This window comes from Gallus gallus, chromosome 5 (genome assembly GCF_016699485.2).
Source record: "Gallus gallus isolate bGalGal1 chromosome 5, bGalGal1.mat.broiler.GRCg7b, whole genome shotgun sequence".
Lineage (NCBI taxonomy): Eukaryota > Metazoa > Chordata > Aves > Galliformes > Phasianidae > Gallus > Gallus gallus.
In genome coordinates, this window is record NC_052536.1 from 7545940 (window position 1) to 7558394 (window position 12455).

At 52.3% G+C, this 12455-nt stretch overlaps 1 protein-coding gene across 7 annotated transcripts in view; it reads right to left on the reverse strand.

The window, feature by feature from the left end:
- TEAD1 (TEA domain transcription factor 1) overlaps positions 1-11469 on the reverse strand; it is a 144258-nt gene extending 132789 nt beyond the window's left edge. For 4 of the 7 annotated variants that reach the window (XM_025150620.3, XM_025150619.3, XM_015286358.4 and 1 more), the window contains exon 1: positions 11230-11469. The gene's annotated coding sequence lies outside the window, so the exon portion shown is untranslated. Of the gene's footprint in view, positions 1-9783; positions 10396-10655; positions 11075-11229 lie in introns of those variants that run through there. The other 3 variants (XM_015286342.4, XM_046941535.1, XM_046941533.1) reach the window with 3 other exon arrangements.
- Between the last annotated feature and the right edge of the window lie 986 nt (positions 11470-12455).

The following is a 12455-nucleotide window of genomic DNA, read 5'->3' on the forward strand; positions in this document are numbered from 1 at the left end:
CCGACACTGACATCCCTACTAATGTCCTGTACTAGAGAAAATGGTGCTGTGATCCCTCCCTCACACACACAACCACCAAAGCAGTTTGCCTGGACACCTGCTGGGGCACAGAAGTTTCCTGCTCCCTTGTGATGAAACCACTCCAGAGGCCTGACCCTGGCCCCGAGCCCGAAGTTGCATGGACAGAGGAAGACAGTGGAAAAAGTCTCTATTATGGATGGATATGGGTATCCTCTTTTCTCCTTGGCCCAATGCACTTCCAGGCTGCCCAACACACAGCTCAAAGCTGGACGTCATCAGGGGATCACTTGGCTCCAACACTCCATCAAGGGCCATTAGCTGTACTGAGGCCAATCTACCAACACTGAAATGCATGAGCCAGGAAGGACCACTACATGCAGCATGTGTTAATAAAGCAGTTCCACGTATCAGCTATTGCAAAAAAAATGTCTCCTAACATGCAACAACCATCGTGGGTGTTTAAAAGAAGAGCTCTGTATTTGTTTTTAATCAATACTGCATATACAGTTTACTCAACACTGTCAAAAGTTGATATTTAATGCATTGTCTGACTAGTTCGTTGCTCAATATGTTCTCGGTTTATAATTAGACAACATTTTGGAGGAAAGAACACCAAGAATAATTACAGATAGGTTTGGCATTTACGTGCTGCTGGTTAGGCAGTTAAATTAACCAAATAATAAGCGCAAGATACCAAACTATCTTTCCCTGTATTTAGGAAAACAGAAAGAGTCGAATGCTTCCCAGTTGTAAACACATTAAGATCAACACTGTACCAAACCTGAATCCGGCCCAGTTAGCACAAGAAGGTAAATAGTAAATCCTCTCGAACAGATGTCGGAGAGTACAGGCACTCCACATTTAAAGAGACAGATTCTGCAGCCAACAGTGCTTCACTGACACTGAGACAATCAATGTGTCCTTGATTATGAGGAGGCAAACAGTTTTCACTACAAAAAAAAAGGAGACTGAGAAACAAATCATGTGTTTTTATTTTACAAGTTCCAAGTTTGGGTTGGGTTTTTTTTGGTTTTTTTTTTTTTCTTCAAGCTCTCTTGGAGCACCGAAACAGAATAAAAATAGTTTGTTTCACAAGCACGGGACGAGTAGCTGCTAAATAAACACGTTACATTCACTCCTATGGGTTCGGTTCTCGTTGCCATTACTGCTCAGGAGTTGGACGGTACCACTAAAATAACACTCCTTTTCCCAGTAGACTGATTAGATGGGCTCCGTCCAAGAGCTGCGCCACAGAGCTCTCCCTCTATCTCACACTCTGCGTATCACTGCTGGAAAACGCGTTGCAGCACAGAACGTAGCATTGGCCAACGTATCCTGACGTTCAAATCAAGACCACAAATTATAAACAGTTTCAGCAAATTGACTCGAGTGCCTTTGTTCCTCAGACATACATCTTCCTATTGCTTACAAAAGCAGCATATACTAACCACTAACACTGCCATAGCCAGTACTGGGAAAGGAAGTTATTGAAGCCTGGATTTCCTGCTTTCAGCTGTAGCCAAGAACTGTGAGGCTTGCAGTGGTTTCAGGAACTGACTCATCTAATGATTCATGGATAAGATACTGGTTTTAATATATTTCTGATCATAAGACTCAAACTTCAAAAACAGCGATGCTTCGTTTTTATTTTAAGGTTTAAAAGCACATAAATCAAGAAAACAAATGTTGTCACAGGCCACCCTGGCTAATGATTGTAAGTGTGCTTTACTACGCACCCCATATTTAAAAAGGAGCACGTTAGAATTCCTGGAAATTCATTGCAAGAGAACGCTGACAACGAGTTCAACCCAGTGCCCAAAAAAGCAAGGACTCCTCCTGCAACCCTGACCCCTCTAAGCTTCAGGTGGGGGACAGGTGAGATACCTGCTGTGTTTTCAGCTGTACGTTGAGGTGCAGCTCTATCTACTGCCATACCCACCGAGGCATCCCACAGCTGCTGTTATAAATGCACACGGTTTCTTTAACTATGCATAAAGAGTTCCAGCAGAGGCTCGGCTGCTAGCAATACATTTGGATGCCCAAAACAAGAAAGTTGTTCCGTTTGAGGGGTGACCGGAGCTGCAGGGCTCAAGCTTTAGCCAGCAGCTAACAGACAGGATCTTAAGCCCTCATCAACACATGTATTTGGTGCTATCTCGGAGTTCACAACCAGCCATTTTCACACAGCTCGTTGGTCCCCAGGGAACCGTGCCTTCCAGTGCATCCAAACGCTTTCTGCCCACAACACGGATCTCATCAGTATGCTGTAACTTGAACTGCCAGGCTCTTGTGCCGAAAAACATGGCTTGAGATGGAAGCTCAGTTCTGCTAGGCTCACGTATGGAAAAGTACTGGTTTACTTTTTAATTGCTGAGCACTGTGCAGCCCCTCACGCAGCATGCACACGGGGCAGCTGGGGGGGAACGCTGGCATTGCTGTACTTCGCCGTGCACACAACTAGCACACACACACACACACACACAGAGAAGAAACAAAAATGCATGTTGCTTGGGGGAAAAAAAAGAGAGAGAAAGCAGTTAAAACAGTTGACAAGAAAAGGCCAAAGTGCGCTCAGTGGCTGGCAGTCATTTTATGGCTATAGTCCTACAGCAGATTTACTTAGATGACGTCAGTGGCTCCAATCCAGCTTTTCTTTGGTAGCATTTACCACTTGCCTCTTGAAGCCTCCACTATGCTACAGAGCAGTAGACCATAATCAAAATTCCCTTTGTGAAATAGAGTTTACCTCAGGGCACAGAGGCATTGCTAGCTGAATTGCAGGCTCTTCACCCTGTACTGCATGCCCAGAAATAAATAACCTACAATACTGTACTTTCCTTAATACAGAAGAACCATTAAAAGCAGCCTGCTACCTAAAAAAGGCTTCTTTAATTTGTTTCCAAAATCTGCGAGGCCAGAGTATTAGTTGATTTTCCAGGCAACCAAGAACTTTGATAATTCTATTACCTTTTTCTTGTCTTGTTTTTAGAGATTTGGGGAGATCGAGTTGTTTATGGGTCATTTTTTTCCACCAACAAGAAAACATTACTAACGTTAAAAGCTAAATTGAATTGGCATAGGAAGCTGCGCATAACTGCTTATCTACAACTGCTCGGTAAGCATACAGTAAATATGCCAAGAAGCAGAAAAAGAAATTACTGTACATAAATAACAGCAAGTGGAAAGAAAAAAAAAGTCCATTATTTGGAGTTATGAAATTCCAGTCGCAAAACAATGACTGGAACCAATGAGAGGTTAGGAAAGCCAAGTCAAGCAGATATCAGATCAGCCACAGCTCCTCAGGCTCTGGAGTTCAATTAAAAAAAAGAAAATGAGTCAAACCATATGAAAGATGCACCTTAGAGTACTAAATAAATATAGATTTGGTGTGTTTTAATGGCCCCATCGGTCCAAAGATGCCCACATTCAGTATAGGCAATACCAAGATAATCTAATGGACCAAAAATTACCTCTCACTGTCAACACTTAGAAATAAATCACAGGAAGGTGTGCAAATGCCTCACAGAGAACTGCAGTTCTCACTACTTGTTTTTCCCCGACCTCTTTGCTTTCTTTCCCCCCCAAAAGCACACTGTGGTGAGAGATCACACGTCTAACTTGCACTAAGCCAGAAGACAGAAACTGCTATCATCACCCAACCGTACCTGCCTACAAAACACACCTGAACCTTAAATCCAAACTGAAGACATTCAAAACGTTAGGTGATCCCCAGCCCAGCTCTAAGCAGATGGATGCCAGAACATCCTGTCCTGGAGAGGAACTACGAGCCTGTTAGTAGCCTGAGATGCTGAGCCACAGGCAGGAAAGCTTTCTTGCTTTCTGACAGCAACCATGTCAACGTGGGTCTTGCTTCTGTCTGCAAACAGAACCAGAAGGTGGCTGTAAGAAGACTGTCTCTTCTTTGAGAGACAATCTGTCCCTTTTATTGGTCGCCAAGAACCCTGGACATGAAAGTCATACAGTCACAAGCGGTCTTTTCTTCCTACAAGACAGGGTGAAGAAGCAGTGCGGGAGACTGATATGGGCACGGAGATGTGACAGCAAGCCCACGTCCGTAAGCAAGAGTAGCAAGTCAGATGGAGTGTAAGAAGGGTCAGGCAAGATGGAGAAGGAAACAAAAACCTTCCACTGTGTGCAGGAAGGAGAGCCTCACTGAGGGCTGCCCAGGAGCAAGAAAGTAACTGCACGCTCAAGGAAAGAGGGGGGCACAAACAACTGAAGACGGATGTGGTGCCCTGTAAGGGACAGCAAGACAGCCTGCGGGGCAGGAGACAAAGAGGAATGTGCAGCAAGGTCAAAGAGCAGCATGGGCAGACCCAACCCTAAGGACATCACTGCAGCACTGGCTGGAAAACTGCGTTTATGCTTTGGGCTTTTTTCCCCATGACCAAATTAGTGCAGCCAAAGGAGTTAAGGGTGGCAGGGAGAGAAGGGGGGAAAAAAAGAGATGAAAAATGAAAGAACACCCATTGAGTCTTTGAGGCTTCTACCAGGCCTCCAGTTGGCTGTGGAATGAACTGAAATTAAAAAGTGAGATAAAATTGGAGATGAATGGGCACCAGATATAGGGATGCAGTTCTTCATTAAGGTTAATTTGTTGAAAGAATAGAAGTGAAATCCGCAATGGGGAAAATGCAGCTGTTTGCAGAGCTTTGCCTTTTCTTCTTTTTTCTTTTTTTAACTGTAAAACAGCTCTGGGACAAAAAGCACACATGCATGGTGGTAGGACACCAAATACGAGTGAGATTTCCTGCGTCATCCGTAAATGTTTGTCCCCAAACTCTGTACATTTGAATGGAGATACACATAGCAGATGCTTCGATCCATTAAACCTCTGCGAATGTACCTTGTCTTCCAAAGCCTGCCTCGATGGTTCTGAGGAAGAAAGCAAAGTGCCATTCCTGAACTGCAGCCTCCCAGCAGAGAGACAACCGTGTGAAAAACACGCCAGCAAAGTGCAGAAATAAACGTCACCGTTCAGGGCACCGTAGGGTGAACGAAAGGAAAGAGATTCCACCAAGGGAATAACCGCGATGCCTACAATGCTGAGGCATAATTTGGCTCCCAAAATACCCAAGGCCATACCGGTTGGTGATTCAAACACGAAGCATATCAAAACGGCACTGATAAGCTAAATTAACAGATAGCTTATCTGCCGCATATACTAGCCATATGGTGCCACAACTTCTGTTGCCTGTTGCTGGCATAACAATAGGCTACTGCAGTCTTAGACTGGAAGCACGATTTGACAAACTGTCAACAGCGTTATTTTTTTGCAGAGCTCCAGGGCAATGGCACACTCATCTGTTTGCATTATTATTATTATTTCTCTCTCTTTTTTTTTTTTTAAACAGGTGAACAAAGAGTAAACCAGATGTCAACTTTAGAAATGGAGCTGTCTGCTCTGGGAGATTTAGCAGCGGCAGGCATACTGCTACAGCTCCCATCTAGACAATGAGCTTTTCTAAAAACACTCTGGCCTAGGGGAGTGGCTATTTAAAACACTTGGCTTCTTTTATTTCAGCACTATGGAAGTGAATTCTGCTCTTAAGTGCCAGCTCAAATGAAGTCATTTTGTTTCACTGGGGCTTTCTCTGCATTTTGGAAATGTAGCATGCACTGTAGTAAGGGAAAAAGACAAGCATGAAAAAAAAATAATAAGCTCTGATTCTTTTTCGGCTGGGAGACAGGAAACACGGGGAAAAGAAAAAGGAAAAAACAACTGACCATCGGAGTGCATGAAAAAGATGCTGCTGAAACGAAAATGCAAGTGCGAGTTCAGATCTTCCCCTCGTGTCAAAGCAAGAACAACTTGTGAAGGCTTTGTAAAGAACTGGTATTCATCTGGTATTTACAACTCCCTCCAGCCCCGACAAGGCAAGGTGTCAATGCTGACAGATAACCAAGATTTGCAGTAGGGCTTTAATACGGAACAGAAACACCATTGGTTAATACCAGAAGACTCGTGACGTTTTTCCTCTAGCTTCATTTAAGCAAATGAGATCTTTGCTACCTGCATACTACATGGAGGGGAAAAAAAAAAAGCACAGCAATAAGAAGAATTTTGCTATCAGTATAGCAACCCGCTCAAACATCTGAAAAATAGGCAACAATACAGTCGTCAGTGGATGTATCGAGATGGCATTCTGCAAAGATGTTTTTAGTTGTGTTCTGCAGGAGTGCGAAAGACATAAGGAGGGGAAAAACAAGAGATAGCTCTAATAAGGCGTTCTGCTTTGATAGGCAGTTATGGGAACAGGCTTCTTTTCTGAGTTACACCCAGCTAAGGACGTAGCACTTTCAGATTATCTTTTCGAATTGTTCTTGAACGTTCTGTTAAAAAAAAGAAAAAAAAAATCCCTCCTTTCATGTTAAGTTGAGATTGCACTTGAACTCTTTCCAAAAGCCAGAGCTGTACTGAATTATGATAATTAGAAAGCTGTGCGCATAAAAGGCAGCACAGTTGATGCATTTAAAAAAGTTCATGCCAGAGAATATAAGTTCAATATGTTCTCACATAATTAACATTTCCCATCATTAGCAGCAGTTTTCAGTTTATGTATCTGTAAAAACAACAGCACTCGTCATTGTTTCAGATTCCCAGTCAATAGCGCTTTAATAGCTTCGCACACAGTCCCAGGCCGGCCTCCCTTCCCCCAGTCTCACACTCTACCTTCTGACCCGCCAGCACACGGACTCGGCCTATCTGTGACTCACAGCTTCAGAGATGGCTGCTGAGCGAAGGCCACAGAAAGGCTCGGAAAGGTGCCTCGGAGGGATCCTACCTTTCTGTTCTGCTACACTCCGGCCAGGAGACAAAGAAGGATGAGTTGTAGGTGCGCCTCCCATGGGCCGGCGCCAACCCGCCGTGCTTGGCGGAGCGGGACGTGGGGCTGCAGCCATGGCCCAGCTGGGTGAGTGCCTACAGACCCCTCGTGTGCTCTGTGGATCCTCGTCACGCTCCTGACGGACATACAGAAGCCCAGCTAACAAATAAGGGCCGTGCACATGGCGGGCTGCTCACCGACACATCCATGGGCTTCTGCAGCAAGACGCCCCACGTTCGCTGCCGGGAACCAACCCCAACCCTGGCTCATTACCTCCTTCCCCTCCACTCTTCGTTCAGTGAGTATGAAAATTAACGCAGTGCTGGGGGAACTTTAATAACCAGAGATAGCACACAAGTTGCTGAACACGCATCGACACAGAGAGCCATGCAGGGCATACCGACAGCACGGCAATCCCCACGGCAGCACTGCCACGTCACACCGCAACCAGGCAGGCCTGGGTGGGACACGTCCTGCCTCACCTCTGTCAGGCAAAGCAGAGGCACGTTTCAAGCTGGTGCCTCAAAGCACTGCAGCCCACAACTTCTCACTCTTCATCTTTGGAAATGAGCAACCATTAAAACCCAACGGAGCATTATTCCAGGAAGCATCATCCCATCCCTGCTCCACGCGCAGAAACCAAAAGGAGTTCTGCGCAAGGACAGAGAGCAAGATACGGGCATCGGGAGGGAATTTATTGCCGAGATTTTTCTTCTCAAGATGTGTCTTCGGGGTGGCTCGGAGTCGGCCGCTTTGCAATGAATAGTGCCATTAATCCATCCATACATCACAGGATACAATGTAAATTACGCGGCGCTTGCACAAACCGCCCCACAGCCCCCACCGGCACTTCCTCTCAGGGAGATGATTTACCTCCCGCCGGCCCTGAAATTTTGTTTCAACTATTTTTAAATAGTAAACGACCGCAGTTGAGGCACACGGAGCAGCCGGGCGCTGCCGGCGAGGTGCTGCACGGGGACAAAGCGGCAATTAAATCTCAGCTCCCAGAAAGCAGCAGCTACTGTTTCTCTCGTGTTTTAAAGCAGCTCCTTCCGAAGAGGGGTTCAAAACGACGTCTAAAGGGCCAATGTGCAGCCAGACTGCAGCCAACGCAGTGCCTTCTGCATGGAGTCCAAGCGCCAGCCGGCACCCACCACCACAGGCGGCTCCGAGCAGCCGGCCTGCGCCGTGCACGTGCTGCAAGAGCACGGCTGGAACCAGCAACGAGCTCCTAACAGAAACGTGCCTGCAAGTTTGAGACAGATCAGAAGCGGGGCAGCAAACAAAGTCCCCTTAGCATAACCTGAGGAAAGCACGTAGATGGGATTTGATACTCCTTTTTAATCAAAGATGCGGAACAGCGGCCGTGTCCTTCTTTAGGCATCAGATATCATGCTAACCGTGTACATAAAGCATGCACTGTAAATATCTTCGTATTTGATCCCGTGAATGTTTATTCGTATGAGTCATCTCCGTCCCTTTAACCTGAGGAAGGATCGGGTCGAGCAAATCTTTGCTTTCTGAGTGAGGGCGATGGCCTCAGAACATCTCAGCTGAGATGCGACAGCAACGTCAACAAGAAGCAGTGGATGGAAAAACAGAGATGCACGTGTGTGCTCCAAAGGCAACCTCACAGCCACACGTTCCGAACCGTACGCGGTATCTTCGTGTTTTGGAAACAATCTCAGGCACCTCCTCAGAAAATCAGCTTTTACTTCCACTGAAGCTGCTCCAACACCATAGCCGCGCTATTCATACGTTAAAAGCTACAGTTCCATCACAACCCACAGTTACATGTTTTTACCTTTGGGTTTGTATTAAACAAAGCACCCCAGAACGTCTCTGTAGCCCCAGAAGCCCTCCCTACACTCGTGCCTGCACTGCATCTTTAACGTTTGCTGACAGCGTTATCTAAGCGGGTCGCTCAGAAAGAAGGAGGAATCCTTTCTTCCTCTGTATGTGACTTAACCCAGCTTAACTTTTTCAGGCGTGGCCAAACAAAGCCTGAACACCACTTGAGCAATACCCAACGGCAGGGCACCATCCGGCACCCCCACCAGCACAGGCCAGTTCCAGGTTACCCCGGGCACATCACAACGCGCTATCCTTTCTCAGCCGGAGACCCACGAGGGTCTGGCTCACAATTAACTTTCTGCTGTTCTTTTTTAATGAAACAGGTAAAAAAAAAAAAAACCCCAAACTCCTGTCTTTATTAAGACTCAAATATCAAATCAGCATTTCCCCTGCTTTGCTGCTCGCACACATCCCCGCTCAGCACCGAACAGAAGGCCATAATTCCACTCGAGGGCCACTCGAATGAGATTTACTTCGCCAAAGCAGCGCATGTAAAAATCGATGCTCAAAAATCCACCTAACGCGCGTTCAGCGGCAAAGTATTTCCCGAGAAGTATTTCTGGACTCGTAAGAAGAAAAGCAGAAAGCAATCGTTAGCAGCCAGAACTGCTGCTTGCTCGGATGATGGAAGCCCGCAGCAGCAGAGCCAGCAGTGACCCTACGGAGCTGACCGCGTGGAGCGCCGTGTGAAAGGAGCCGGTTGGGCGCAGGGGCGGAAAGGAGCGGCGGCCCCAAAGCTGACCTTCGGTCACAATCGCTTCCCAAAGTCGACGTTAAGAACCTCGCGGCTTACAATGGGATCCGCGCACAAAACGGCTCCGTTTGGCGCTTCAGGAGCATTCGCTGTTTTAATTCCTGCGTTTGTGTTCCCAAATAAAGCGCGTGCCCACACGGATAACTACGCACACACACAAACACGCCGCCCCCCCCCCCCTCCCCCCGGCCCAACGAGTAATTTAATCTACAGGTCTGTGTCATTCTTGATAGCCCCGTCTTACCGCGGTACAACCCAATCTCCCTGTAACGGTATTCCCCAACTATTTATAGAGACAGAACGCACCGCGTCGCGCACACGTTCCCGCTCCGGGATCGTACGTTAATTCCAATCAAGCCCTCAACGTAGCCGTAAGCACGCTCGTTTCCGCACCCCGCTGCGGGTACCGCCCGGCCGAGCGCTCCCTACGAGCTGCCATCCCGCGGCGCTTCGCACGGCAGGCGCTCGGCGCGCCACGACAACGCCGGGAGCGTCGAGCGGCGCTCGGCCGCCCGCCTCCCAACGTCCCGCTATCCGCTCGCCGCTAAGCAGCCGACTTCTACATCGGCGCCGAGGGAAAGCGAACGGGCTCCCGCTCGGCGGCAGTACGGCCGCGTGGGCACCCGGCCGCTCCAGGGCCCGGCCGCGGCGCTTCCCGTCGGGAACGGCGGCGACCCGCGCCCTCGGCCGCGCCTCGGGCGGCAGCGCCGGAGCCCCGGCGGTGCGGGAGGCTCCGGGGCCGCTCCTCGCTTCCGCTCTCGAAGGCGGCCGCCGGTTTCTCCCGAGTTAGCGGCGTTCCAGAGGGACGCGGCCGGCCGCCGTTTCATTGTTTCCCAACTGGTCCGACCCCGTACCGGCGCAGCCCCGCCGCGCTCCGGGCGGAGGAAGCGCGGCCGCGGAGCGCCGGGCCGAGGCGGGAGCGCCGCTCGGTAGCGGCGGGGAGCCCCGCCGACCCCTCCCCGGCCCGACCCTCCCCGCCGCCCCCGTTCGGCCGCCGAGGGGCCGTTCCGTCCCGTCTCCGCCACAGAAGCCGCGCCGTCCAACTTTTTCCCTCCCCCTTGGAAGCGCACTTCCTTTGAACGCGCTCCGTCTGCGAACAAAGGCGGCCCGGCCCGGCGCGGCCCCTCCGCACCGCCCGGCACGGCCGCCCCGCGGGTCGCGCTCCGCGCCGCTCCTACCGGGAGCGACTTTTCCGGGCACGGCCTCCTCGGCGCTGCCGCGACCGCGACTCCGTCTTTTTTGGATACGACGTTTCTGCTGACTCCCGAAAATTTTCCACTCGAACGTGCGACGAAGCGGCGGCGGCGGCGGCTCTGGAGAAGGAGACGCGGCGGGGAGAGCGGCATCGCTGCCTCCATCCCCTGAGGGGCTGCGCGCGGCCGGGGGCTGCACAGCGCGAGCCGCCAACTTCCCGCGGGTAAATAGGTGCGAAGCGGCACGGCGCGGTGCGAGGCGGCGGTGTGCGCGCGCGTGTGTGTGTGTGTGTGTGTGTGTGTGAGTGCGAGTGCGTGTGTGTGCGCGCCGCTGCCGCGCGGTGACTCAGGCGCTAAGTGCGGGCGGCAGCCGCCTGTTGCAGCTCCGGCCGCGGCCCCGCGGCGGCACGAACTCGGCGGGACGCAACTTCTGCCCCCGCGCGCGGCGGCCCCCCGCCCGCCTCCCTGCCTCCCTTCTTCCCTCCCTCCCTCGCGCCCGCCCGGCACCTGCGGGGCGCCGGCCCCCCGCACCGCGCCGCGCCGCCCCGGCCCCGCTTACCTCCGCGCACCGCCGGCGAACTTCGCCCGCCGCCCCCCGGGCCGCCCCGGCCGTCCGCGGCCCCGCGCCTGTTTTTTTTTTTTTTTGATCCGCCGCTCGGCTATTTATACCGCGGCGGTAGGTGGCCGCGGGCCGGCGGACGGAGCCCTCGGAGGCTGAGTTGCTGCCCGGCCGGCGGCGGGGCGGGCCGGGCTCCCGGCCGGGCTGCGCGGCGCCAGCGATGCGAAGAATGCGCGGAATGAGGGGAGGAATGAAATGAACGCGGGAGCGGGCCGGCCGCGGGGCGGAGCGCGGCCCGCCGCCCCCTGCGGCCGCGGGCGGGCGGGAGGCGGGCGGGGCGGCGGGCGGGGCCTCCGCGAGAGCTGACCTCATAGGGGAGCCCGCGGGAGGGGCGGGCGGTGCTGCGCGCCGGGGGCCTCTGCTGGGGTGTGCAACAGGTCCTGCAACTGCGTGTGCCGCCCCGCGCCGCGCCGTTGGAGGCACGGGTCTCGCGACGCCGCGCAACGGCGGTCCTGCAGCGCTGTGCGTTGGAGGTCCTACGAGAGGTCCTGCAGTGGGGTCCTGCAATGGCGTGCGCAGCGTCGCGCGGTAGAGTCCTACAAAGGGGCCTGCCGTGCTGCGCAGCCGTGGCCCTGCAAAGGGGGCCGCAGTGCTGCGCAACTCCGTTTGCGCTGTTTTGCGATGGACTCGCAACGGGGTCGGCGAGGGGTGCGCAGTGGGGTCTGGAATGGGATTGCGGCGGCGGTCTCAAACATTTTGCAATGAATTTGCAGCGGGGTGCCGCAGTGAGGGTCTGCAACGCCCACGAGAGCTGCCCGTGCTTTGGGCCCTGGTAGGAGCGCAGCTTCCACCAACCCACCCCAGGTGAGGCACAAAGTGCTGCCGCACGGCCGGGCCCCTGCCAGGCCCTGGAGCTTCAACCCGTGCCTTAAGGGTCTCCCGTATCGCCAGGGCCAGGCAGAGCTCCGCTGCTCAAAGGGGCAGGGCGGGAAGGCTTCGTGCACATCCCGGCCTCAATCGCTCCAGACGCAGAGAGGCCGCCGGTCGCAACCCCTCCCCCAGCCCCGGCGCCAGGTGCTGTGCTCAACCTTCTGCACCGCTCCAGCTGTGAGCCTAACTGCTGTGAGCCTGTCCGTACGCTTCCCACGTCGGCACCAGCCATGCCCCAGAACTGCTCCCGAGCATTATTACAAGGCACGTCCCCTCCTGATAACAATCTGATAACC